Source organism: Equus przewalskii, chromosome 11 (assembly GCF_037783145.1).
Source record: "Equus przewalskii isolate Varuska chromosome 11, EquPr2, whole genome shotgun sequence".
In the NCBI taxonomy this organism is placed as follows: Eukaryota; Metazoa; Chordata; class Mammalia; order Perissodactyla; family Equidae; genus Equus; species Equus przewalskii.
The window spans coordinates 21,672,628-21,678,818 of NC_091841.1; positions in this window are offsets into that span (position 1 = coordinate 21,672,628).

The following is a 6,191-nucleotide window of genomic DNA, read 5'->3' on the forward strand; positions in this document are numbered from 1 at the left end:
GTGAAATAGGCTGAACAAGTAGCGACTGCCTCATACAGTCTTTTATAGGAAAACAATAGTGGTGTTTACCACTATTCGTGGTATATCAGTGTATATAGTGCATATCAGTGGTTGAGGACTTACAGTATGTTAGACTCTGCCCCAAGGTCTTTATATGCACAAATTAATTTAATGGCATTTAAACATCATATGAAAAGCCCCTTTTCACAATTTCATGCATTTTCACATGTTCCCACTTGTCCCTCTAGAGAACTGTGTGTTGCCATTCTATACACAATTTAAATGTATTATTTACATGAAATTCCACCATTAGACATAAATGTCTGTAAAACGGCAACAAGTTGGTTTCATGGCAATAATAAACACAACACTTTTATAAATCAAAGAGGCAGCTGGTATCATAGAAAAAACTCTTGCCTTTGACTAAGACAAACCCAATTCCAAGCATTCCTTGGATGACCTTCTTATTTCTCTGAACCTAAGATTCTTGATTTATAATATGAAATCAATACTTACTTTATATGGAGGAGGAAAACAAAGTCATGTTCAGTTCTCATTCATTCAACATTTTCTTAGAGAAAAATTGCCATGAACCAAGTAGTGTGCTATGTGCTGCAGACAAAATGGTAAAAAATGATAGACAGAATCCCTACTTCCAAGGAGCATATAGACTATAGGACATACAGACCAGTAAAAACACACCATCATAATCCAGGATAAGCAGTTTCCTGCAAGGTGCCAAAGAGAATTCTAAAGAGAGCTCACAGGAGGATCAATTAATCTGACTTTGGTGATGCAGAAGATATTTCCTGGAGAAGGAGACGTCTAACTGGAGACTTGTTGAATGAGTAAGAGACAGACAAATGAAAGAAGAGTTACAAGAAAAAGAGTAAGGGGTTTCCAGACCAAGTCAACAGAATGAAGAAAAGCCAAAGGGCTAGAAGCATCATGGTGCACTCAAGAAACTGAAAGAGCTTCATAAAGATTGAAGAATAGAATCACTGAAGAATAGAACAGGAGCAGAGAATAAGAACAGTCAGATAATTGAGGGACTTATATCACCTTCTGGTCTTTGGGATTTATTCTGAGAAATAAGAATTTATAAAAAGTCTTCAAGTTAGTGATTATGATTATATCTATATTTAAAACTGATTGGATGTTTCCTGTGTGTCAGGCCATATGCTTTAGACATATGTCTACTCAGGTTTTCACAGAAGATGAAACTGAAGCTCAGAGATGTTCACATAATTGGTGTAGGTGAGATCGAAATCCAGTTTTCCCTAATTCAAAAGACTATGTTATCTAGACTTCTCTGGAATTACCATTCTCAAAATGAAAAAAAAAAAAGTGTATTTTAGAAATATCATCCCGGATACCATGTATTGAAACAATAGGAAGAATCAACACTGACGTCATGGAGTTAGACTCCTGGAAGCAGCAGTAATTCAGGGAATAGATGATGGTTACCTGAACTACCCTTGGCACTAATGAAAGTGGAAAGAAGTGAATGGGTTTGAAAGATGTCTGGGAAGTAGAAATGGCAGCACTTGGTGGGAGAATGGATATGTAGGATAAGGAGAAAACTGGAAAGGATGAGTCTCAGATTCTGGTTTGGGGAACTAAATGAGTGATAGGACCATTCACTAAGGCAATGGACATGGACAGGGCAGCATTATGGGTACAAATAGTAAAATTTTGAACATGTTTAGTTTGAATTGTGTCAAGACCTTCAAACAAGGTTGACAGTCAGGAGTTGGATAAGAGTTAGGGAGTGAAAGTATGGCGTTGGAGGTAAATCCAGGCAATTACCACATGTAGAGGGATGAGACCACCCAGGTTGTAGGTGGAGGCAGAGAAGATCAAACCCACTGAGAGGAGATAAAATCAGCATTAGCAGAAGTAGGCGTTCCCAGAGGAATATAAAAAGAGAGCTACGGAAGGTAGTGGGAAAACTAAGAAAATGTAGCTTCACAGAAGCCAAGGCAACAGAGTTTCATGACTTCACAAGAGAGGTTGAGATGCTGGACTAAGGACAAGTGTCAGTCTCTCCTCCCTCTCCATACTGCATGAAATGATGAAAAGGTTAGAGACATCATTAGCTAGACAAGTGATTTGAGGAATTAAGGAAACATAGAGAAAGTGGAAATGAAACTTGAGAGACAGAGAAGCATGAATAGAACCACTCTACTCCAAAGTAAGCACAGAAGAAAACCACTACAAAAATAAGAACAAATATGGGAAAAGCCCAAATTCAATGTCAAAAACTATAAATTCTAGGCAAGTGGGACAGAGCCCAGGGTAGTTGTTTAGGCAATTGATTTTTAAAATTATGTTGGCAACGGCTGGGTCATTGTCTCTTTCTCCCTCACCCATGCATCACACACCGATGTAGGTTATCCCCAAACCAAGGTCTGAGAACTATTTTCCAAGCCAAATTACAGTTCTGCTCCAGGCAAATACACAAGATGGGCGTCCTAGATCTGAGTAAGAAGCAGGACAGAGATAAGAATAACTTCAAACCTTCAAAATAACAGGGACAAAGGAAAAAGTAGAGAGAAAGGTATTATGGAATTAGTCCCCAAATGAAAGTTCTGAGTTCACCCTCCAGCGCTAGGATTCTGAGCATGGAGACACAGAGGGCGCCTTGGTCTGGAGAAGCAGGATGCTCTCTCCCACCTAGATCACGATCAACCAGCACATGTGATCCGGCTTAGTGCCTACTCCTCCCTCGCGATCACCAGATGTAGTCTGTGGTAAGCAGAGTATATATTCACTGACGTGGAACAAGCAATCAAACAAAAGTGTGAATAGACACAAAACATTTAAGGAAATCAATACCATAAAATAGAGAATTCAAATTAAATAAGTAAATGAACAAAGAAAAAAGTTTTCCATTTTTTGGCAATGCTCTATACTCTCTTATCTCCCTTTTCTTGTATTATTTTCAAGTGATTACGTATTTATTATTATTACGTTTCTCTCTTCGATTAGTCTGGTAATTATACAATCTGGTAATTATAAAGCCTTTTACTGTGTGTTTACTTATAACCCTAAAAATCACAGCATTTATATCTGATTTATCAAATTCTAATAAGAATTAGAACTTTTGTTTCTCCCAGGAAAGCCAATAGTAACATGATAGATTGCATTCCAAATGCATAAGTAAATATATTTTGTGCAATAAATGACAAAAATTTCAGACTAGATAAAAAAAGTCAAAACCCAGCTACTTTCTATTTAAAAGAGGCAAATCTTGATAGACACAAAAAATTTTAAAGCGAAAAATGAGAAAGATATGTCAGGCAAAACCTAAACTAAAGTCTTATTAATATCAGACAAGGTTGACCTTAGAACAGAAAGCATTACTGAAGCAAAAGAGGAATATTACATACTTACAAAAATGGCCAAATCCCGAGGACAATGTAATAATTTTAAATGTGTAGATACCTAATAACAAAATGTCTAAATATGTAAAGCAAAAATTGACAACCCACAGAGTGTTAGATGGCATTTTTAATACATATAATCAAGAAAGGGTATATATCCAGGACGTATAAAGAACTCTTACAAGTACTAAGCAAAAAAGAGACAATGCAGCACAAAATTGTTCAAGAAACTTGTCTTGGCACTTTACACAAAGAGAATATCCAAATGAGCACGAAAGATGTGAAAACATGTTTAATCTCATTAGTAATCAAGAAAATGAAAATTAAAACCACAATTAGATTCCACTGGACACCCACCAGAATCAGTAAATGCTCCTACATAAAAAGCATCCCAAATGCCAGGCTCACCTCTCTGAATTTCCTTATGATTTTAAATCATTAAAGGAAAATCCCAAGAGATAGTGAATCACCCTCGGCTATATAAATTCTCTGACCTCTCTCTTCCCACCATGTCCTGCCATTGGCCAAGCCAACCAGCTGGCAGAGGTGACCTCTGCGACTGTCAATCAGTTCCAAACTGGGTTATTCAAGTATTTCTCAATGTGTCTGTGTAAGCCCTGATAGTTTTTTCCTTTTTGTAATGCAAGTGCCTGACTTAAGCTTTGATTGCTGTGGCATCCACTTCAAGGATGGCTATCTCGAATAAACACATTGCCAGCCGCAGGACTAGAAAAAGAGCCAGGGTGCCTCCCCAGACTGAGGCTCCTTTGTTTTAGATATCTTGGCTGATTTTGATTACTGACCATTTGGGCCACTTGTTTTTTCCTTTCTTGAGCTTTACATTCCCCTTCATATGTTTTAAATTCACCAATAGTGAGCCTGAGAAACCCTAGGCCGCCAACTTCAACTCCATTGAAAGCAGAACCAGAGGCCTATGTGCTCTCTCTCTCTCTCTGTCTCTCTCTACCCGCAACCTTGGACCTCACTATGTGGCCCCAGGTGTGTTATGTAATTTCCAGGTCCTGTAAGTAATAAACTTATTTTTTAAAAATTTCCTGATGGTTATTGCTGAAGAGTGTCTTGCAATCATAGTAACAACCACAAGGGTTGGTCCAACCTCAACACTGGTTATTGATAGGCTGAGACCAGCAGATAATAGTGTTTCAATTGAAAATTAGTCCCCTGAGATATTTGGAGGGCAAAACAGTCGTGACTAGATTCCACAGACCATTAAGTTCTGAAAGTACCAGAAACTACACTACCTTCTGGAAGGTCACGATGAACATTAGTATACTGAAGACTCTCAGAAGTCCTACAAAAAAATTAACACTCAAAAGTAAGGACAAAAAAAGTATTAGTTAAGAAATGGCTAGACACAGAAGGACACCTCAGAGCTTCTTTGAATGATTAAAAGATATAATGCAGCAAAACAAAAAATTAATACGAAATAATGAGAAAGACATTAAATAGCATTGGACAAATAAAGCAATAAGACATTTAAGCCTACATGATTTTTCATGTAAAATATAAAATATAATAACTTGATCTCGAAAACTACATGACTACAACATGAGAAAGAGTAGGAACAAGTATAAGTATTCCAATGTCCCACCTGCAATAGCGAAGAGGTGCTTCTCAAAGGAAAAAGTCTGAATACATTTCTGGAAAAATTAGAAAAGATGCTGGTCAAGCAAAAGCCAGATGTCTACTCTATTCCATTCCTTGGATTTCTAGCTTACGGATCTAAAATTATCAATCAAAATTTCTATCTCTCATTTACCTATCTATTTTTTATTTTGTGCATCTGACATAATGTAACTATCCCACACACAAACAGCAATGCACTTGTTCCATCTCCACTGGAAGATAAAGCACAAATAGACTCAGTCATTGCATCCAATTTCTTCATTCTTACCTAATGGTAAGTTTCACTATCTTAGTTCATTCTATGTACCATAGGAAGGGAAAGAAAGAGAAAAATGAAGACAATTCAAAAATAATAAGATATAAAATGTGATAGTTCCTTTTGGCTCTGGATTTCATTTGAAGCACAAGTCACAAAACAATAGCTAACAAGTACCCGCAAATTAAAGACAGCTTTTGGATCCATCTCCCTAGAACTTAAGTTAAAAAAAGTTAGGAAAACTGCTCAGTGACCATCACACCCAATAGCCCATTTAAGAAAAGCATAGAGATTCATCATCAAAAAGGAGGATTTTTTTTGAAGGGAATTCTTAGGAGTAGAGAGATTTGTAGCATTTGTCACACCAGTCCTCACAAAAGACAAGTGCATGGGCACTAAAGGAACTCACTGGAAGTTTGGGGGGAACGACTTGTCAGAAGGGGAGTTTGCAATTTTACTGCCAAGGTTTAGAAAACCATAGCCAGCCCCAAGCTTCCACCAGAGCAGAGCAGAAGCAAGTGCCTGCTGTTAACTGGCACTTAACCCTTTGAGTTTGCGACGGCTTGGAGATTCTTGCCTAGCTCTGCAATGAAGAAGTCTGAAGGTAGGAGATTGACTAAAACTGCTGCTCATGGCAGAGGAAGCTGAAGAGCGGAGCAAGCTACATCCGGGTGCATGGAATTCATGTGGACCAATTGATGCTGTAGAAGGTAGCTGGGTTAGTGCTATTAAAAAAATAATAATTGGAATAAATGCATACAGCAATTTTGAAGATCAAATTATTTTTAAAGGAAGAGAAAGGGCCACAGCACTAGTAATCGTGAATGTAGACTCCAGAATCAGACAGAGCCAGATTTGAATCCTATTCCCTACGTGAGCTGGAGCCAATTGCTTAAACTCCT